Here is a 24,174-nt window from a genome sequence, read left to right as displayed (position 1 = left end):
AAAATGACTGTACTGTATGTTGTTGTTTTTTTTTTTCAAATGCTATCACTACTGGGAATACTTGGTATCTGCCACTTCATGCATCAATGACAATGTACTGGGCTCACTTTTATTGCTTTAAATGTCACTTATTTTTTTTAATAAAGTATACACTGCTAACCATTTTTTTTAAATCTATGTCTTAATTTATATCATACAACTCATTAGCACCGTGTAATGGGCTGTGGGTTATATTTGAGAATAAACATGATAATTTAATATATACTGTACATAAGACCTGTCTGGTTTTTCTTGAATTCTTTTCATGTTGAAATTAACTTCCTACTATCAACATATAAGTAATAGTCTACATTTTCCCCCTATTTTCATGATTGTCATACACAAGTACAGTATCAAGTAATTATTAGTATTAACCTTTTACGGTTTACGTATATCTCTGATGGTGTGATACATACAGTACACTATGCATGTGCAGATCTCAGTTTGCAGGATAACAGACAATGGTCCAGTTGTATCAAACTTCAAAAAGTGATAAAATGGAGAGTGATAAACAGTCAGCCAATCAGCTCCTAACTACCATGTCACAGGCTGGGTTTGAAATTAACAGGTAGGAGCTCCATTTTATCACTTTTGAAGCTTGATACATCTGGCCCAATGCCCTTTAAGTCACAGCATGATTGACATACTGAGGCCATTTTGGGGCATAGATGAGACAGGAACAGGCATCCACTGTCCAACTGCTGAGTCAAAGCCAGAGTCTCCTGCCCTTGCTGAGAAGAGGTGATCTGATCAGACCCTTCACAGACCCCTCTTTAAAAGCACATGTTCTCCAATTCATACAGTACCTACAGTAGTGTTGGAGAGACAATGTCAGTTTCCCTTTTTTACTCTCTTTCTAATCATGGTACAAATTTGGTCACCCTGTATCATATATTTGACTGGCCTTTTTAAATGTGGTGCCACCACCATCAGATTCAGCATTTTTTTTCAATAAATTAATCTCCACATTCCAACTCATATATTACATACACCAATGTCCTTAAAGCAGGGCCCACTCAAGGCCTACTAGCACCTGAGCGAGATTTTTTGACACCCCCCCAAATGCGGCGACCATGCTCCATTATACATAATGTATGCTATGATGCCCATTACACATTATGCCACACACCGTGATGCCCATTATACATATGCCACACACCATGATGCCCAGTGGTACAAGTAGAATTTATATATTGGAGGTACTGATATCGCACACCATTAGCACGCACGGCACAAATGGACAAGGCCAAATATCATGAGGGGGGTGGGCACACAAAGCTAGAGGAATGGCTTCATGGCATTAGGGGCATGGCCACATTATGCCACATACCATAATGTCGAATGCACATGACACCACACACCATAAAGCTCGATGCACATGACGCCACAAACCGTAATGCCCGATGCACATGACGCCTCCACACCCTGCAATGCACATTACACATGACGCCATAGACCGCAATCCTCATTCCTCGCGTTCTACATCTCGCATCTAATAATATTAGACTAACTTCAAAGTTCCCAGCACACTTGTTACAGGCTGCAAAGCAACAACTTTATCTGGATAATATTGCACAATGACAGATACAAATAGTGGTTCTGAGCCACTTCAAGTCTCAGTATGTATTGCATGGATATGCTGGAACATGTACTTCCAAAGCACTTGTAGAATCACAGGTTGCCTACTTCTGCTAGAAAAAGAATTACAATACCAATACAGTAATACAGATAATATACAGAATAAAAAGACAGGATGATCTATGCTGGGCCCATGGAACACAGTCCCTGCAACAGCCCTTACCTGTGCTCGCAGACATCTTTCCCAGGCGCCTGGTAACTCCAGTTGCTGTGACGGTCTCAGGTAGGGATGGCCATCGAGTATTGATGTTCCCTAAACATTGATGGTTGAGATTTAGTGCTCAATGTTTTTGACATCAATGTCAGAAGAGAAATAGTTTTCAGCCATTGATGGAGGGCATACTGATGGCATTTTTTTTATTGAATTACATGGAGCTGGCCTAAAACAGCGGAGACAAGAAAGCACACTAGACAGAGCATACCCAGCCCATTGCAGTAGCAAAACGGCATGGTGGATGGATATTGGACGGAGAGAGTCGGAGCAGTCTCACTCTCACAGACACAGAGTGCGCTGATTAGCTAGCTGTGGTGTGCCCAGACGCAGCAGAGCCTCTCAATTGGCCAAGCCACCCATCAGTCACTGAGGGAATCTGTGGGGGTTGCTTAGAGCTGCTGCTCAATGCATGATGGTGAATGGTTGTTCTAGGACCAGGTGCTCCAACTATAATATATGATTGGCTGGTCCTGTGAGGGTTGGTGTTAGAAACACATTGAGTGACAGCCCTTGCACTGTACGGATCCCCACCGTCATAGTGAGCTGTGACATGTTGAGTTAGGGGAGAAGGAGAGAAGAAACAGCCTGGAGTGCGCAGAGGAAACTAAACGCAATGCAGAGTATATTCCTCAAAACTTCTTCTGTACATGCTCAGCGTTTCGATGGTGGGAACCATTGATGGTAGATGTTTTCTAACCATCAATGTTTCCTGCTAAAGTACTGTAGCCCTAGATGACAACCATCGATGGAGAATGTGTCGATGGCCATCCTTAGCCTCAGGACATTTAAGCACAGCAGGCTACAGGTAGGATTAAGAGGTGCATTGTGGGAGTTGTGGTCCAGAATCTGTTCCTGCCTGCAGAAAGTAGCCAGAGTGAGGCTGCTGAAACACTACACTTCCCGGCATGCAGAGTGCAGCTCTAGCCTGTTCCAGAAATGCATCATCGGTGACATTTGTTCTGGCAACCCGGCATGAAATTTCAAATAGATGCGGACCCGCTATGAAGAAGACAGTCGTGTAGCCCACTGCTCTCTGCCCGGCTGTCACATCAGTTCCATTCTGTGGGTTTACAGTATGCCTGCTCCAGGTATGTTGTGGAGAAAAATTGCTGTGCCCTTTAAGGGAGGTGCCCAGCGCGGCTGCTCCTATGGAACGTGCCTGGAGCTGGCCCTGCCTTTAAGACAGCCAATCGCTAAAAGAGCTCTTCATAAATAGACCATCTAATTACATGCCATTCTTGTGACTATAATACTATGATCACAGGACATCCATTGATTTAGCTGTGTAGTAAATTTGTATTCACTTATTGCTCGCTCACAATGTCACCCAAAGGTTATATTTCATTCCATATGTCTATGTCCTACATATATGAAATAACTTCTCCTATCTCAGTATCGGTATTCAGCTATCTCTGTTTTTTTTATTAAGCAGAACACTTAGAAGTCACCATGAATCAGGAGTAGAACTATGCTTTATATCTTGTGCTGGGATTTTCTTTGCAAGAGATTTAGGTGATGTTAGAATATATCCAGGAAAATTTGGAAACAGATTTTGTCTGCAACATAAACCTTGGTGCTCAGTTTTTCTTTGTCACGCAGTAAGACATAGGTTTACAGTATGTTCCTGTATTATCTTTAAAGGATTGAATACCATTATCATCAACAATTGGTTTACTCTACCATTCATATAGAGGTTGATGGATTGCATATACAGAACTTTAGTCTTCATTAAACTACAGAAGATATGAAAAGTGTCTCTACTCTTATGGGCCCTACACACATGCCGATATTAAGGCATATTCTAAGCAACTGCTTAGTTTTTCAAAGTCGCTTAGAAAATGCCCCTACATCGGTGTGTATAGGGGCTATAGCGACAGCAATGTGCTTCGCTGTTGCTGGCTGAGATTGATGGTCAGTGACCGTCAATCTTGCTGTAGTCATCATCATTCATTTTGTTGATGAAATATTTAAGGATGTTCTATACTAGCTTACTGTAGTTTTTGTATTTAAATACTAGTTTGTATATTCCTACTATGGCTTCCATCTAGGGAGCATGTGGCAGAATTTTTTTAAATGTCTTTGGTTTTGAGGTCATCATTTATGCTGTAAAATTGAGAAATAAAATCTTTGAGAAACTACAATTACCATTCTTGCAATATACTTTTTTCCAAACCCATTCTACAAACTGATGCAGAAAGAATGGAAACAATCCTAATTTGGGGGGGGTTTACGTTGACTCACTAAGCAGCAAAGATTTGTGGGGAAACTTCTGTGAAGTCAGCCACCTGCCCCGAGCAGGCTTCAACACACCGGGCATTCACATGGGGATGCCCTTCATTTTTCTTGGCACACTCACCGTTTTTGTGAGAAGACCCAGGAAACGGTGGGCATCCCCATGCTCCAGCCCCCTGCATGACCCCTGTTTGCACCGCTGTGTGCAAACGTCTCTGCGAGTGTTATACTTCCTGAAGACATTGCACAGAGGGTCTGCACATGCAGATTTTCGCTGATACATATGCACAGACCCACAACATCAGACTCCATTGCAAATTTGGCTAACTGCAAATCAGGCCCTTGGTCTCTAACCAATAGTATTCATCATTCAATTTTTCAGGGCAGTCTGTGAAGTTTCAGAGCAGCTTTTTCCCGTTGTAGAATTGTTAGTTACTGGTAATACAGTAAATACTATTCCACCGGTTCCTGCACTTTGCCCAATATCCAAATCTACACCAAACAAGGTGGTCCTTGTTTTTGCATTTTTAAATCTGTTCTCACCTTTAAACGGGGTGCCAAGAATCATCCTACTGTGAATACCAACTGAAAATTAATGTCCTCCACTTCTCTTACATATCCCAGCCAAGTAAAAACTTTTGTTGTTTCTAAACTGCAAAAAATCTACTGCAGTGGGCTGTTCTTTGTTTACATGTTACATGACGGTTATGAATAATCTCAAGATTTGCTAAAATACAAGTGGACCACACTTTCTCAAGATATGAAAGAGTGTGTTGAAGCTTTTTCTACTTAAGGTTACAGCAAAATTCCTCAACAGAAAACCACAGGGCATTTGCTCCCTCTGCCAATTTAGCTTTCTCTTGTATATCTTCTGTGGACAACAGTGGAAGTGTTATTCCAAAACTTCCAGAAGTTAAAGATTTCACCACATAGACTATACACCTGCAAGATTCATGAAGTTTACTTTGTGTTAAATTGGAATAATTCAAAGAAGTCTTCAAAGAAAATTTCCTGACAAATCTATTGTTGTGTGCACCCTAAAAGGGTGGCTGGTACCTATGTTCAATTGTTAGATAAGAGATCTGGCTGATCTTTCTTTTTTATTGCAATAGCAGATTTGATGTAATCTTTTCACTACGGTTGACCATTTTGCATAGCAAGGAGGGTACAGCTCTGTGCATCTGCTGTAAATTAGGTTAGCCAATTCAAGTGGACTATTTCCATCAGTTACTGCTTGTATTTTAGTTTTCTAGTGAATTCCTGTGGCTATTACGTGTGTTGTTTGCTGTGTCAAGTTATTACTCTTCTCTTGCTGCTGACCTGGATTGTAGTGTTTTTTCTGGGTTTCAGCTGCTCTCAAAGTCTGTCTATCAGTCCCATTCAATTTTCCATTATTTTCTGAGCCTTACTCAGACTTATTACATTTACAGCATAGGATAGGTATTCATCCTTCAAATCTTCCAGCTGCAACTCCCTTTTTGTGACTACCAACAGTTTGTGAACACTAGGGGTCAGTAGGTAATACCTCTGTTCTTGTCAGTGTAATTCAGGTTGGCTATAGAGAATCCAAAAGCTTCATGACTTAATGTCACCCAAGACCAACATCCAATACAAAGTGACTAATTTGAATTGGTACAATGCTAAGAAGTAAACTATTTTAATTATTAGCTAACACAGAAAGCAAGGTACAATAGTGCGAAGTATATGATAAATGTCATCATCCAGATTGTATATGAATGGTTATATAGTGGCCTGGCCATAACTGTGTTGAGCGTGTACATTCTCCCCGTGCTTGCATGGGTTTTCTCTATGTACTTAGGATTCCTCCCAAATTCCAAAAATAACTCTGAACAAAAATTAACCATTGTATGAATGTGTGTTCGTGTACCTGTGGTAGTGCATTTATTTATATTTAAAAAAATAAAAACATTTATATAAAAATTCATGTTATATATAAAACTGTTTTCTCTTCATAAAAAAATAACATCAAATGTATAATTCGGTTAACCCTTACTAGGCCATCATGATATAATTTCGCAGGTTTACTATTCCAGTTAAACTGAAAAAACAACATATTTAAACTATTTGCATACCCTATTTAAATTAACATTGAATTTTACATTATTTTGTTTTTGAGATAGATGGATATCTTGTAGTAAAATGTGATAAATGTATACATATATATATTTATATTTATATAATATATATATATATATATGTGTGTGTGTGTGTGTGTGTGTGTGTGTGTAAGTTCCATAGGACAGCGTTTCAAGACCAGTCATGGTCTTTTCATCAGGTCCAATTTATGATACAGACATAGTGCAAAATCGACAAATAACTATGTCTGTGTCATAAATTGGACCTGATGAATAGACCATGACTGGTCTTGAAACGTTGTCCTATGGAACATTTAAGTTTTGATTATTATGCACTAAATATAAATTGATTCATGACAAGCCCGTGAAGTGCCGCCTGTTGATCTCTCAAATGCTTTAACCAGTATCTGTGAGTGTTATGTGTGTATATGGATTCGTGGAAGGCACCACAGCAAAACAACGATAAATGCTTTACCCGGAGTGCCAATCATTCTACCACTGCTGGCAGGTGTCCTCACATTTGCTTTGGCTCATTATATATCTTTACTTTAGCCTCTATGGGCGATGAGTCCATGTTCTCAATGTTGACCGTTATGACCATGTTTATATTCTGAATATTGGCTTTCAGACCATGGGACTTATTCAGAGATGGATGCAAATTTCACCACTGCTGTTCCTTTGTATGCAGCATTTGTGCAACAATATGCAGGTTCTAAAGGAGGATTCTTGTTTAAAAAGATGACCACTGCTCACTGACCTCTGTGATCCACTGCCGGCATCTGAAGACCCAACATCATATTAACATTATGACCACCAGTCACAGCAGGGACCTCTGAGTACCCCTCATGTTATTTAGGATGTCTGATAAAATGACACTACTGGGACCAGTGAAACTGTGTGAACTGGTTTTGACACAGCCAGAAAACTGGGCTGACCCACCCGCTTTCTGGAATGCTTCCCTTCTCCAACCTAAAAAGTCTGCAGCCTGTTCATCAAACAAAGCCAAAGCACCATTGCTCTAGTACATGTACAGTCATGAAAACATGAATCAATTGCATCCAAATCAGTACAATGTCCAGGGATAAATGTCAACATACTGGTTACATACAACCCCATCAATGTTTTAAGATAATTTAACACACTGTTTACTGTCTTATTAAATAATTCATTCATTCATTCATTCATTCAATAAATCAATTATAAACACAGCAGAAGCCCAGGTACTGTATATTTTGGTTTAAATCTTCCAATAGTAGTTCTCCTCTTCAAACCATAGCTCTTGTTTACCTACACATGGTGTTCCAACACCTATAGTTGCTTTGCTCTCTGAATACTGATACATCTTTTAAAGGACCTCTAAAAACTCTTTGACATTTCTCCATCTAAGTATAGTAAAGAAAACAACTATACTCAAAACAAAATATAAAATATATTTTAAAAAGAAAAATATGGTAAGTACTCATATTTTGAACTGTCAGCTATAATCTGTTACATACAGCTGGTTAGACTTTATATGTGTAAATAATAATTTATAGAAAAGTATATACAGTATTTCATCGTTTTTGCACTGGTAACCTCATATTACATTAATAAAAAATGCATATATCAATGATCACATTCTCATAATTCTAATAACTTTTCAAATAAGTTTTTTTTTTTCACAATTTAATATTGGAACATACTGAATGTTTTCAATATTCTACAAATCACTGCGACATCAGAAAGTATTTAGAATTTTATAGTAGTGTATGAAGCCACCGCTCTATCCAGAAATTGTACGGGGCACCGCTTCTAATTTATCACCTACTATAAATTTCAAATATGCCATAGCTTCAAAACAAGAAACAAATGGATTCATTTATTAGCTGTACAGAGATCAACTGAATATTTTCCTGGTAACATTTATTTATTGTTTATGATTTTCCGCTGCATGCCAAAGAAACGTCTGAAAGATATGTTGGAGATGTAAAAGGCTAGGTATGAACCTCTTGCAAAGCGCAAAAAAATGAAACGTGAAAGACATTTAATGAACTAGTATGAATTGAATACTTATCTAGATTTATAGCAAACTTCATCCGCAAGCCATAAATGTAGTTTCCACACTTACAAATAGATGAGAACTGTGTTATCTAAAACATATAATACTTATTGTAAATAGGCAATATATTTATCTCCTATGTTAGAAAATTTAGGCAAATCTGATTCAAATATTCCCAGTCACACCGGAAAGCATCAATATTCTAACATTCCCTGCATGTACAAAAGAAAATATGCAGCAAGAAATCTTGAATTACATTATGGAGTCTTGTCATATTTTCTAATGACTGGGTGAATTTTGTTTTTCTACAGATCCCTTTACAGCTGATCTTAAGCATTTTTTTTAACCAAACAAAAAGTAATGCTGTAGATAGTCAGGAACATTTATGATTTGTGGTGGACAGAAAAAAAAAACAACTGCAGCCAATCAGATGTTGGTGTAACTGTCTAAATTGAAAAAAACACAATAAGGGCATAATGTAATGGCGTCTGAGATCGCCGGACATGCTAGATGTTGGATGATCTTGGATGTTTTTTTAAAGTGGCAATCATTTACCAGGCACTTGTAAATGATTGCCCTTTTTAAAAAAAATCAGAGATCATCAGGCATCCTGCAAGTCCAGCTATCCGGGACTCCATTATATCCTGCCCCAAGGATATCATGTTGGGGCATATTTAGTTAATAATTAATTGGTTCTGTCCCCAATATTAAGGATTCCATATTACAGCAATTCAATGCAATAAGTAATCCCTATTTGCCTAAATGTATAATTACTGAGTCACCAGGACAAGGTCTCTGATAGGAGCCCATTTCTGTAATCAGTACAAGTACCAGGTGAGGGATCTGTGCATGTCCACCAAATCCCACCATGTTTGCAAATAATACCCATTATTTTAAGTACCTGGCATATAATTACTTTGATATCTGTAACTAAAACTTCACAAAGTCTATAAATTAGAGGATCATTGTTTTGGCAAAATGTTAGCCTCCATATTGGTCATTTTGAATCACCATACATTAAATTATTTGAAAGTTGTCTAAAAACATTGACATCGAAGAGTACAGAGACTCAATCCACCATGCATCATTTCAACATCCCAGTAGTATGGGGTCAAGGATTTTTATACATTTAGAATTATTATTCACATAAATACCATCTGAACTAGGATATTTATTGCTGGGAGCTTTCTAAATAGTGGTAATGGATTACTTCATTGTTTACTTAAGTCTCTACAGCATATCTATCAACTATAGTATGTACAACTGCAGAAATGTAATAATATTCAGATATGTCTTTGTGGAGTTCTATTCTAATAGCAGGGAGTATTAACATAAAAAAAAAACAAAGAGAGTGTACAATGATGCGCTGTCAGACAATAAGGTGGATATTTTTCTACTCCTTCCTTGGGCAAACGTGGTTCCAAGGATATGGGCTCAAAACATAAGCTATACAGAGAAGGAAATATGAGTGAATAAAATCATCGGTACTTGTGTAGTATCACGGCTCCCACGATGGGCATCGTACAGGGAAAAATCGCATCGCATGCGATAGCATGAGATCACATGCAATCTCATGCGATGCGATGTCATTTTTCACTGAAATTATGGACTTGAGTTGAAATCATGTAAAATGCACCCCAAATGTCATTTTTCACACTGTACCACCCCCACTATCAATGCCAACCCGAAGCGTGGCGAGTGCAGCGAGCCCGCAAGGGGCGGCGGTACGCGTCCTACGAGCTTTTCATACCCCCACTATCCACGTTGGCGTGGAGTTGAGAATAGAAAGTGTGGCAAGCACAGCGAGCCACCGAGCCCGAAGCGTGGCGAGCGGACGCGGATACCTGTGAAGCCCGCGAGGGGACACGGATACCTGTGAAGGGTATCCGCGTCCCCTCGCGGGGCTCGCTGCGCTCGCCGCGCTTCGGGCTCGGTGGCTCGCTGTGCTCGACACACTTTATATTCTCAACTCCACGCTGACGTGGATAGTGGGGGTATGAAAAGGTCGTAGGTCGAGGTCCCCAATAGATGGTAAAAAGGGTCAAAAAGAAAAGCTGCAAGGCACTGGAAAAAACTCCTCCACAACAACGACCAGTTTGGTCCAAAACGCGTCGGTGTTGTGGAGGAGTTTTTTCCAGTGCCTTGCAGCTTTTCTTCTTGACCCCTTTTACCATCTATTGGGGACCTGCATCCACATTTGTACCCGGGCAAGTGGATGCAGGAATAAGAAGTCGGGGGAATTGGCACTTGGACAACTTTTTAAACTTTTTTTTACTGTATTTTAATTGTTTGGATGGGCTCTGGAATAAAACTGTGTGTTACTACTTGTGAAACCAGTTTGGAGTGGAATTCTTAAACATCCAGAAGACTCAGAAGCTAAAGAAACCTTTGTATGCACATAGGGCATTGCCAGAAGGTGAGCATACACTTCATGGGAAGGGGAGTGTCTGGTGTGTAACAAAGATACCTTTATGGGCTCATAGGGCCTGTTACACAGGTCAGTAAAAACAGGAGGATAACACTGAGATTTCATTGGTGACTGGATGATTTCATTCATTCATCTTTCCTTCTTTGTATATCTTATGTTTTGAGCCCATATCCTTGGAACCACATTCGCCCAAGGAAGGAGGAGAAAAATATCGACCTTATACTCTGACAGCGCATCATTGTACACCCTCTTTGTGTTTTGGTTGTATCTGAAGGTGGGGTTGGTATCCCAGGAGTGTACACGTTGCAGCAGCCAGATTTGGCGCGGTTATACCTGTATAAAAAATCTTTTCTGTATGGGAGTATTAACATATCAGTTGTAAGTGCACATGTTAATTGATCTGCAATGCCACTTTACTTCCAGGTTAGGATCTAGCATGGAGCAAATCATGTGCAAACTTTGTGCACCTTTTTATAGCCTGTAGTTAAAAATTGTATTAGCTACCAAAGCCAAGCTCACAAAATACATGCTATTCAATCTTTGCTTTTTATATATAGTATATGTGAGGCAGTATCTCATTGATAAATGGTTAAAGTGTGTCAACTCTTCAAAAACAGCCATTTATGTAGGATTATTTTGGTAGTATGTACAGTAAAAGTTGCTTTTTTGTTGTTTTTTTTCCCCTCCGTATGTGCTTTATGTGTACTTTATCTTACATCTATTTGTATGTTCATTGAGGTCAGGCTGTCCCTGGATCTTATGGAGGTGAGGTCTGAGATAGAGTATGTTTATTATTACTGAAATTGTAGGGTCAGGAAAAAAATGGCCCTGGCATTAATTTGTCTCCTGGGCATACTTTACATATCAGCATGCACAATAACATTATCATGCACACCACACTGTGTCCTCCAGCCATTGATATTCTGTTGTACTGTAGTCTACTGAACATGTGATCACCCACCTGTGGTGATGTAATACATGATACAGCCCATGTGTGAGGGGAAGTTGCTGGAGACCGAAGGAGTTGCCTTACGTTGTCTTTAAAATGTCAGTAATGTATGGTGGGCTGGAATTCATACAGAGTCTTAGGGGTATATTTACTAAAGTGTTGGAGTTTAGAAGTGAAGATGTTGGCCATAGCAGCCAATTAGATTCTAACTATTATTTTCTAGAAGATGCTAGATGAACGATAAGTATCTAATTACCGGTAGTCGTTATGGGCAACATCTTGACTTCTATAAATCCACTCTTTAGCAAACATACAGGACACCTTACAATTTTCTTAAAGTTCTTACCCTTATTTAATTATATATGCTCTTTTCTGTATTTATATGTTTTTCTCCTTATTTATATATGCTCCTATCCTTATTCATATGGACTTTTCTCCATATTATATTCTGCATTTGTTACTGTCATGCTTTTGGATCAGCATAGATCCCAACTGACCAAATTGATTAAAGAACACTGTTTCTCTGTACCACGCATGGGCCGCAGTGTTCTGCGAGTAGTGAGGGGGACATTGGGGGAGCCTATGATTACTGTTGCTCTGCTCAGCATGTTTACAGCATCTAGCAGTACATGGAGGGGATACACGGGCTGCTCAGGAAGTGCTGAGCACCCTCTAAAATAACAAAAAGAGGGGTCGTGAAGATGGGCATCACCACTTTACCTGAGACCATGCCCACCTCTCCCTAGGCCCCACCCCTTTTTTGGCAATTTCTGATTCTCTGGTGACCAAAGTTGGGAGATCTGTATCACTGCTATAGTGATAAATTTCCTGTCTTGTCTACCTTTTGTAGACCAGACATAACACCATTACAATTGACTAAAGAAGAACATTTTTCTTGTGTAATTATTATTTGTTAATTTCAAATTATTTAAAACCCAAGATAACGGGGTTAAATACGATCTCACACTTGGATACTAATGAAGTTTTAGTTCCATAGTTCTTCCATTAATAAAATGAATTATCTTAACAGTAAAAAAAAATAATATTTCATTTAAAGAATTCCAAATAATGATCGTCATATTTTTTGTTACAAATGCTAAAAGCCTGTAATAAAACGTAGACAATGAGAGCCGAACACATTTGTACTAATGGCTGTATATATGAAAACATTCATTTGACAAAATCAAGAGCCGCAATCACACATTATTATTTATAAAAGATGTCCTATATGCACGTCTCAGAAGCTCTTTGGCAATAAGGGCTGAGACTTCCTATTTTTAAAGACTAACCCTTTATCATTTCTGTCATCTCTTGCTGTAGGCTAATATACGCTTGTTGATATATTGGTCTCTTGTTTTCATATCTTTGCTTTTCTTATTTTAAAGATTGATTCTCGTGAGCTTCTGTGTTATTTCTGGAGTTGAGAGCAACATTTCTTAATCTGCACTGTGTCAGATGGTGACTTTTGAATGGAAAACAAATAGGGAACTATTTCATGCCATTATTAGGAGTATGTCTTATATTTACTTTTTTTATCAGATGCCTGTCAGTAACATATAGCTTAGTTTATTTAATTTGATCTAGATTTGTATTGTGCTCAGGATTTGCCCTGTTTTCATTACTGCCATAATTCTGCAGAGCTGATGGATGCTGAATGTCCCTTTCAGACATAAAGAGCATGTACTCTTGAGACAGCATGAATCAATAGCGATACGTGGAACTATACAAAACTCATTTAGTTGGTCACTACAGTGAAATCTCCTAGCTTTCAGACACCTGCGAAAGTGTTTTTTAGTAGCAAAAGAGATTGTGCTCTGTTCCACAATTTGTGTAATGTCGAATTGTATTATCTTTGCATGGATTATTGGTCAGTTACACAGAGTTAGAATTAGTATATTTAAATATCATTTAGGGATGAAGCCAATTAGCAGTGGTGATTTCCAGCTTCAGCTAAAGGGTGATAGCTCCAGGCATTACTATTCAATTACATCCCCTTTTTCCCTGCACAGTAACTGACCCCGCTACTGTACCATGCATTAACACATAGAATATGGGATGTACCTGGAGTTAGAAATTAAGGTACTTATGTAGTAGCAGGGCACCCACTAAGAAAATTGCTTAGCAGGCGATTCTGCATAGGAAAATCCCTATGTAATTTATTCACTTCACTGTGGCCACGGGTGCAATACGATCGCATTGTATGAGATTGCACCGCACAGCAAGATCGCATGCGTTTTTATGGGGTGCGATGCCATTGACTTTGCTATACATTTGTATGACATGCAATGAGATTTAGGCCCCCCTCCCCCCCAATATCCACGCCACCCCGAAGCGTGGCGAGCACAGAGGAACGCGTCCGTCCAACCTTTTCATACCCCCACTATCCACGTTGGCGTGGAGTTGATTTTATATAGTGTGGTGAGCGCAGTGAGCCACCAAGCCCAAAGCATGTCGAGCGTACGCACAATACATGTAAGGTAATCCGCGTCCGCTCACCACGCTTCGGGCTCGGTGGCTCGCTGTGCTCACCACACTATATAAAATCAACTCCACGCCGACGTGGATAGTGGGGGTATGAAAAGGTCGGGAGGACGCGTTCCGACGCCGCTCGCCATACTTCGGGGTGGCGTGGATAGTGGGGGGTTGCCTAAATCTCATTGCATCTCATACAAATGTATAGCCAAGTCAATGGCATTGCACCCTATAAAATCGCATGCGATCGCACCACCCGTCAAATGATTTCTCCTGCCTTCGCAAATAGAAGTCAGTGGAAACTGACTTTTATTTTCATGCGCCTTGATGAAGACGTGGTGCCCACCCTGACAGGCCTCACCCCACTCGCATACCCATGGGAACACCCAGCATTTTCATATGAATGACCATAAAACAAAAGGAATTCCCATGGGCGAGACCCATTCTCGCCACCAACTGTCCCCCGGTTCACCCCGATGCTTGGGTATGGCTCGGCCGCTATGCAATTCGCTGAAGCCATTCACAAAGGTGGCCTGCACATGCGCATGATAGACAATGCGCAGTCCCCAAAACATCAGAACTTTGCCGAACTCGCTATATTGCGAGTCAACCAGAATCACCCCCTATATTCTGCAGCAGCAACCAGACTCACACAGTTGCAATATGCATCATTCAACTGACTTTAATAACATTCTTTTTAATTCAAAGTTTCACCTAATCCATTCAGGTTTTGAATTGCTTTGGTCATTGGATCTTACAGTATTTATCAGCACACTTTGATAGAAAGCAAATTCATCTGTTAAAATACTCAGATTGTAATGCATAAGGGCTGTATTTACTAAGATGGGATTCTATCGAAGTTGGGATGTTGCCCATAGCAACCAAGCAGAATCTACTTCTTATTTATTTAACACCTTCTAGAAGATAATAGATAGAATCTAACTGGTTGCCCATAGCAACATAACATCTTCAATAGAACTCCCATCTTAGTAAATAAACCCTGTAGAGCTTCATAATTATTTGTTACTGTGGGCCTTATTCTAGTTCACTCTTTCTGACTAAATCCTTCTTAGATGGACAAAACGGTGTGCACTGCAGGGGGGCAGATGTAACATGTGCAGAGAGAATTAGATTTGGGTGAGTTATTTTGTTTCTGTGCAGGGTAAATACTGGCTGCTTTAATTTTACACTGCAATATAGATCTCACTTTGAAGTAAAACCCCACCCAAATCGAATTCTCTCTGCACAAGTTACATCTACCCCCCTGCAGTGCACATGGGTTTGTCCATCTAAGAAGGATTTTGTCAGAGTGAACTAGAATAAGGCCCTCTATCTCAGTTAAACTATGTAAGTTCAGTCATTTGGAGTCATTAGTGTTAAATTCCTTCTAGAAAGAAGGCTCAGTGTACTAATAGCTTTGGAGTGTCTTTGAGAAGTACATAATAAAAGGTCCAATGTGCACTATGTACTTCAAAATCTAAACCTGAATTGTCTGAGCATGCGTCTACATTTATATTTTTTTAATTGTACATTTATTTATGTGCATTCTCATTATCATTTTTAGTATTCAGGTAGTGTTCAAACACATGTATTCATTTCTATGTTATTGTTATGATTGCAAGAAGAAGGTTGGCTCACTGCCCTAGATACAAATAATTAGCTTTTCTATAGCACCATTTATATTTCATGCGTAGTATACAGTAGTTTGCATTCTGTTATTGTACCCCTGGGGACTTGTTGCTGGTGTAAGCATAAGCATCAGTGTGAGGGGGTAGTAAAACACTAGCAAACACTGATAGATTATCCACACCATTCTGATAATGAATAATATACAGTAGGAGGTGAAATACTTTAGAGCTGTAAAGTAGGCTAAGCATTACACAGGTTAATGGTTGTGATGCTCCCTACTTGGTGATAATGAAGATACTGTACTCTGTAGGAGCATTGCAGTGGCTAACGCAGGATATTTAGAGGGCGGTTTCCAAATGTAACACAAAATCTCCCACTCTGCAGCACATTGGAGTAAGCACAGGAGTTTGGGGGAGCGGTAACAGCCCTGAATATTGGTCTTTTTATACAATGGCTACTGTACAGAATACAGTATCAATATTTAACAGTATAGATGGTCTATAGTATAGGCTGTTTCAAACATAGACAAAATTGTCAGGAATTGTTTAAAAATATCATAATAAATAAAGACACAAACATAATAGAACCAGTACCACACTAATTTCACAATCTCCCACTTCATCGTAAGGCTCCTGTCTCTGTACTCACTGGTCCATTGCGATGTTTTAGGGTTCAGATCCACACATACAGTAAATGTGGTAGAAGAAGCTGGTACACTAGGCATGTGCAGCAGCTCTGCTCTGTCCCTTACACTGCATGATGTGGTGGCAGCCCTACTAATCATATTATATACCAGTGGTATTGTCATAATTTAAGGCACTTGCCAAGAGGAAGGGGGGTTTCCTGGCAACCAGAACCCCCCCCTCTCCCCCCTGCATTTGCATATGTATTGTAATAGCTACACTGTGGTGAACTTGCTGTACAGTACCTCAGATTTCAATAGATGGTCCTTTAGCATTGCACCCATGCTCCTGATGTTTTAAGTTTTCAAATGTTTACATTTGCAGGATGACCAGACAATACTCTCCTTTTATTCCTAGGCCGAAGTGCTTTTATATTGTTTATGGACTGTAGTAGACTTTCTCTGTATGTTGCCATTCTTAAGGCCAGGTGCACTAAGCTTCAAAAGTGATCGAATGGAGAGTGATAAACAGCCAGCCAATCAGCTCCTACCTGCCATGTCACAGACTGTGTTTGAAAAATGTCAGGCACGGGCTGATTGGTTCATTGTTTATCACTCTCAATTTATCACTTTTGAAGCTTAGTGCATCTGGTTCATAAGCTGGCGATGACTATCCTTAAGCTGGGAAAGCCTGACAACAAAGGAAATATTGGACAGTGGGGTACAATAAAAAGTCCTGATTGCTGTTACTATTACGCTGTGAATTAATATAAGTGTATTTTATTCAATTTATAAAAATACATTATGTAGACAATGAATTGCAATGTATGACTAGACAATAAGGTGATTTTTCATTCCCCATTTCATGGTTTTGACTTCTCATTTTACTTTTTGTCATTGAGTGCAAATGTGAGATGTTCACTGGGACTGCCTTTGTTTCAATGTGAAAGTTATTCACAATATTATGTCTTATACATATACTAGCAGCTTACTGCATTCCACAGTTATTGTTGCAAATATGACATCAGACGTAAAGAATCAACTGTGTCTCAAAAAATCATTGCAATGCCATGCAAAATTGGATTTGAAATTCCGATTCTCCACCAGCGGTGGCTCATTTTAAAAATATTTAGGATGTTCAGTAAGTCAGAGATATTCAACATACGCCATCGAGCTGATGTGGAACTATACATCCCAGCATGTCCTGCCATATTTTTAGCTGCCCTAATAACAAAACAGTGGCAAGGCATTCTGGTATGTGAAGTTCCATAGTAGCTGGAGGGATGCATGCTGAATACCTTTTTTTATAAATTAAAAAATCCATTTAATGGATGGATTTAATTGTAACTATAGCAGTGTCTATAGAATTAATTACCCATAATGCATGACTACATCCACCTCAGTCTTTTCATTATATATCATTGTGACAGTATACATTTTTTATATTTTGTCCTATGAGTTGTGATCTTCAGGGGATATTTAGTTTGGCATTGGAAAGGTGTCATTCCCATGCATTCAGCTTTATCTGTTGCAAAATATGGTCATTGAAGTGGGTGGGTTTCTATTTTATTCCAGTTCTAGTTTTTCTTTTTATAATATGTAATTTCCATAACTCTCAACTACAAAAGTGTCAACTGCATAAACAGAATGTCAGTTAATAAAGTAGTCATTTATCCTTTATTGCATCATTTAAAGTTATTTTGTGCTTCAGTTCAATATCCTCTTGTTTCTTTAATTAATATGTGTCAGCTTTATGCCAGCCATGTATAACTTTACAGACAGTTATCATGTCCTATTAAGCCTTTAAAATCCCTGAATTAAGAATCAATCCTTTCATCCTCTCTAATAGGTTATGTTTACTAAATCTTTAATTGTATCCTTTGGAAGTTTATAATAAAGGGACAAGACAAGTATAGTTGAATAATAATTAACCATTGCTGAAATGTCTACTGCATATACCAGAGGTAGTCGCTAAGCGTCCCTCTAGCTGCTGATGAACTGCACAGACCAGCTTTCCTTGCCTTAGTTTTGCTATTTGGCCATGGTGAAACTAATGCAAGGCATGCTGGGATGTGTAGTTCCTCAACAGCTGGAGAGCCGTTTATTGCCCACCACCGGAATGTACAGTAAAATTGAAGAATATACTATAAAGGCAGCACAATCATTGGTTTGTAGACTCCTCCTCCTTTGGTAAATATTGACAGTATAGCAATACACAATATCAATAAACTATGTGGTGATTTTCATGGTACTTGTGTACTAGCACGGAGCCCATCGCATCGCAGACTATAAGGCATGCAATGGGATGTGATGCGATGCGATGTTACGCAATGGCAGGCAACGTTATACAATTTTAAATTGTATCCCATCGCATTGTATGGCATTGTATGCCATTCTATCGCATATACAATGGTATGCGATTTAAAATTGTATAAGCACCCTAATGGGTTTTTCCATGTTAAAAGTGGCCCCTACAAGAAAATTAAACGTGATGGGTGCTTAGTATGTTAAAAGCACCCCCAACGGCACCCCCACTATCATCACCAACCCAAAGCGTGGCGAGCGCAGCGAGCCCACGAGGGGCAGCGGTACGCGTCCTACGACCTTTTCATACCCCCACTATCCACATCAGCGTGGAGTTGATTTTATATAGTGTGGTGAGTGCAGCGAGCCACCGAGCCCGAAGCGTGGCGAGCGGACGCGGAATACATGTAAAGTAATACGCGTCCCCTCGCGGGGCTCGGAGTGCTTGCCACGCTTTGGGATTGGTGGTTCGCTGCGCTCGCCACACTATATAAACTCCACTCCGACGTGGATAGTGGGGGTATGAAAAGGTTGTAGGACGCGTACCGCTGCGCTCGCCATGCTTCGGGTTGGCGTTCATAGTGGGGGTGGCATGGGGGTGCATTTAACATTGTAAGCCCCAATTAGGGTGCTTATACAATTAAACATCGTATAGGGGGCTTATACAATTTAAAATCGCATCGCTTTTGGTATGATGCTCTTCCATCTTGCAATTTCTAACTATCGGTTTGAGGTTCTTTTACAGACTACTTGTGTGATTCTTATGAGATCCATGAAAAGTTTATTTTTATAGGCAGCAATTTAATTCCCTGAAACTTAACACTATAGATTGCGTGATACGTTTTTTCCTTGGCATCATAACCCATACAGTATATCAAAGGCATTTAACCATTTGAGTGCCGACATCTCTGTGAGAGATGCGGAAAATATCCACACAAAAAATCTCAAAAACCTAAAATAATGCGTGTCCACCAGACGCTGCCCTGCGAATGTCGATACACACCCCCATCGTACGCCACGTTCGTACACATGGGCTGCAAATGGATGTGTAACATACATTTCCATTCACAGGCTGTGGGGGAACACCCACGTCATTCGATAGTCGCTGATCATAGCATGACGTGGAAGGCACACTCACATCTAAGGTTACTTTGGGCATTCAGAAGGAAGTAGGCAGGCAGCTGACATCCGGTGTTGTCAACTTGCAACCCCAAGTCACCAGGCGATTTCCATGGGAGCAAAATGGAAAAATTTAACTGAGGTTAAAAAATTGAGCGCTTATACCAGAGTTGTCTTCTTATAGCAGCTGCTTTAATAAGGGAGTGGTCAATCCCTTAAAGTATTACAAGAGAAAAAAAGAGGTTTTAAGCAGCGCCAACAGTGAAAAACAGCCAATAAATTCATAAAAATAACAATTTATTACACACTAAAACAGTATAAAAAATTATAAATGTACAAGATATTGGGCAAGGTGTTGGAAGGACCAAGAGTGGTGGACCGATCCCTCCAGCGACACCCAGAATTTAATCAACTCTGGAGTTCCCTCATTGGATCAGCGCAGGTTCATATAACATTGGTCCCCCCACCACCCTTGGTCCTTCCAACACCTTGCCCACTATCTTGTCCATTTATAATTTTTTTTAGGTACCTGTTTCCTAGCACGGCGTCCACGATATTCAGTCGCATGGCATCTTATGCATTGTATCGCATCGCATGCCATGTACCCGCATGCGATGCAATGTTATTTTAAATTGTATAAGCACCTAATGGGTTTTCTCAATGGTAAATGGCCCCCCTATAAGATTTTTAATTGTATAAGCACCCTAATGGGTGCTTACAATGTTAAATGCACCCCCACGCCACCCCCACTATCAACGCCAACCCGAGCGTGGGGCTCGATGCGCTCGCCACGCTTCGGGCTTGGTGGCTCGCTGCACTCGACACACTATCTAAAATCAACTCTACGCCGATGTGGATGGTGGGGGTATGAAAAGGTCGGAGGATACGTACCGCCGCCCCTCCCGGGCTCGCTGCGCTCGCCACGCTTCGGGTTGGCGTTGATAGTGGGGGTGGAGTAGGGGTGCTTTTAACATTGTAAGCACCCATTATGGTGCTTATACAATTTAAAATCATATGCCATTGTATATGGCATACAATGCGATGGTATACGATTTAAAATTGTATAACATCGGCTGCCATCGCCTAACATCGCATCGCATACCATCATATGGCTTATGGAATGCGATGCGATGGGCACCGTGCTAGGAAACAAGTACCTTTTTTTATACTGATTTAGTGTGTAGTAAATTGTTATTTTTATGAATTTATTGGCTGCTTTTCACTGTTAGCGCTGCTTAAAACCTCTTTTTTTGATTTCCATGGGAATGCCCAGTGTTTTCTGGGCATTTCCATCGGCGTGACTATCTGCCACCGCCCCACACTCCCAATCGCAGCCTTGGGTGCGTGCACCCAGCAAACAGAGTGTTCGCCATGGCCGCACGCACCTGGCATATGCACATGCGCAGAGATTCGACTGCGAATGCGCATACACAAACCACCGGTCCCGGTGTGAATGTACGGTCCTCGCAAATGGACCAAAATAACCCCCTTTGTTTGTAATATTGATGTTTAAAAGTTATGTCTTGTGCCTCTTACTACCACTTTGAAATTCGTACATACTGTAGATTGCACTGGTTTTTTAACCTTTGGCCAAAAATAAGTTCCTTAAAAATGAATTATAATCTAACATCCTTTTTTGTAGTGAAACAAATCTGTAAACATTGTACAGAAGCTTGAACAATAAGACGCTAAATATAATATTACTATAAGATAGAGAACAAGAAATTCTCCTAACATTCACTAGACCCTTTTTAGAAATACACTGCTGCTGAAATGTCATACTGATAATGAAATGTCATCTCCAGGTCAAGTCAATTTTTGAGAAAATGAATGGCAGCTTTTATTCAGCTGTATTTGCCCATTATCACCCCACTTGCAAATATTGCCAAATGTATATGAAAGTAGAGCACAAAAAATGAATAAAACATATATTCTGTGCAATTTTGGAAAGCATGCATATCGACACGCAAGCGAGTTTGTATAAAATTTTATTCTGAATTTAATTTTTTTTATATAAACTGACTTTTGTAATATAATTTACAGTAAGTACAATTTTGTCCAACAGTGATTGACAGCGACAGTGAGAACAACATGTCCTCTGGCTACTCTGCAGGTGTCGAATGTATTACTTATTTGTTCTAATGTGAAGAAAATCAAAACAAGTCCAAAAGTTGCATCTATTTCTCTCATATATTTTGTTAATAATTCATAAGAAGAAAAAAAACACTTCAGCTGACTGTATATGAATTGAATTCGAAACTTGTTGACAAACCTAAACATATTTCATCTTGAATAACGGTCATCTTTTTCTGTTGGTAAAAAAAATTAAATAATAATAATCGTCATAGAGTCATCCCAATTTACCATTTTATCCATTCTTTATTTTCCAATGCTTTTAGTTACAGAATTACATTTGATTTTTTTGTCTTTAGATCTTTATTTATCTTATGTACTTTAGACCTTTATAGTCAATATTATTCATGGCATATAAGTAGGTGTGACAATGAAGACATTATCATGTTTTTAAGGGTTTGAAAGAGACAAAGGTGAGATAGTAATGAAATCATTAATTTGGTTCAAGACAAACTGTGTGAGATAATTTATATATAACATACTGTACGGCATGCAATTCCCTTTTTTATGTGAAATTTACATATAGTAATACTGTTGTAAGGTTAGAGTGTCTTTAAATAATGACTAATTAACAGTTTACATAATAATGACAGTGAACAAAAATAAGTAGCACCAATGGATACCAAACATAAAGTAGGAACTCTGCATTTAATACACACAAAACATATTTAAACATAAAATGTATTATTAATAATAATAATAATAATAATAATAATAACCCCGGTGTTGGGGACTGTGCAGCTTTGGACAGGGCTTATGCTAGGCACCTCAGTTTGGCTCAGTTTTGCTCAATATTAGATTGCAGAGTATGTTGGATTTATTCTGGCAAGCATTGCGTAGTGCTGGGGAAAGCGTCTGCTTTGAGTATTTTTTTGTGTGACTTTTACAGAATTCCATTACATTTTGTGTGGAATGCTTGCTAAATATGTTGTGTCACTCCATTAACATGCACTTGAAGCAGGAGAGAAACTCCAACATGTTTGGGCTGCAACTCTTTGAGCAGCCCCCACAAACAAAGGAGACACCACTCAGCAATCCAGTCACATCTAATTTTGCCCATTTATTTGCCCAACTAGAGAGTCACAACGTTGTAAGACACCGCATCACTTTCTCATCCAGAGACTCAACCAGATGACTGCTAATAATCCCAAATTTACCTTCTTTCCCCAATGGCCCTGGCTGCTGCATTTCATTGAAGATTTGCTCCAGGACTGCTGTTCTATCTACATCCTCCTGTTCCTTGCACATACTGTACAGTAGTTTGTATGTTCCTGGCTGCTAATGTTTACAGAACCCTGCCCCTCACTATCTTCAAAGAGGCTCCGTAATTAACATTCTGCCTTCTTGGAGCTGCTCAACAAGTGTGTTACTCAAAATCCTGCTCAAGTGGTCCTGGTCAATGGCTGTTTTCCATAGAATTCTGTTCTCCAGCTCAGGATCAATGAGCTGCTGAAGGTCACTCTGGAAACTATTTTGCACAGTTTCCTTAGCTTGTTTTCAATTTTTTCCATTTTTGAGGTTCTTTTACTCTTTATCCTGGCTCATTGTCTCTGTATGACAAAGCCTAAAAAGCTGGTTCATGTCCTTTGTGAATTCCAGCACGGTCCTATATGAAATGTAACTGGTCTTTATTTCTTTGCAGTAACCTGTGCATATGATAATTGTATGTCTTGTTTTTTATATGTTTTTGTTTGTAACTTAAAATGGAGTTATATTCTCAATAGATTTTCGACATAATACTAATACCCTAACACAAGTAACTTGACACTAAGGGTGAAATTTACTAAGATGTGAAATACACTTCACAGGTCATGTTGCTATGGGCAACCAATCACATCCTGTCTACTATCTTTTAGAGGGTGGTAAATAAATAAGTAGCAGCTTCTGATTGGATGCCCATAGCAACATGACCTGTGAAGTGTATTTCACATCTTAGTAAATTTCACCCTAATTCTCTAACCATTAAGGCCCCATACATTCGGCAGCTGCCCGGTAGAGCTCACTACAATTTGTCACTTGATGTGCCATTTTTTACATGGGATTAATCACATGTGATTTATCCCATGTAATTCCCGGTGAGCTGCATGGGCATGTGAAAAAATAAAACCCTGGGCAGCATGGAGTCCAGGCTGTGTGAATCAATCAAGGGCTGTGGGTGCATTGGCTGGCACTTTGCAGTGTCCGGGAAGCGCTGAGTAAGCGGACAGTGGCGGCAGACTTTGAAAATTCAAAAGATAGGCCAGCCTCTTAATAGCTGAGTG

General features: G+C 39.5%; 1 protein-coding gene across 1 annotated transcript in view; it reads left to right on the top strand.

The window, feature by feature from the left end:
• The window catches only part of TENM3 (teneurin transmembrane protein 3), a 2,716,013-nt gene that overhangs the window by 1,201,297 nt on the left and 1,490,542 nt on the right, over positions 1-24,174 (top strand). The gene's annotated exons all lie outside the window — the stretch shown is intronic.

This window comes from Crinia signifera, chromosome 1 (assembly GCF_055691185.1).
Source record: "Crinia signifera chromosome 1, ASM5569118v1, whole genome shotgun sequence".
Lineage (NCBI taxonomy): Eukaryota > Metazoa > Chordata > Amphibia > Anura > Myobatrachidae > Crinia > Crinia signifera.
This window is presented reverse-complemented; position numbering and strand designations above follow the sequence as displayed.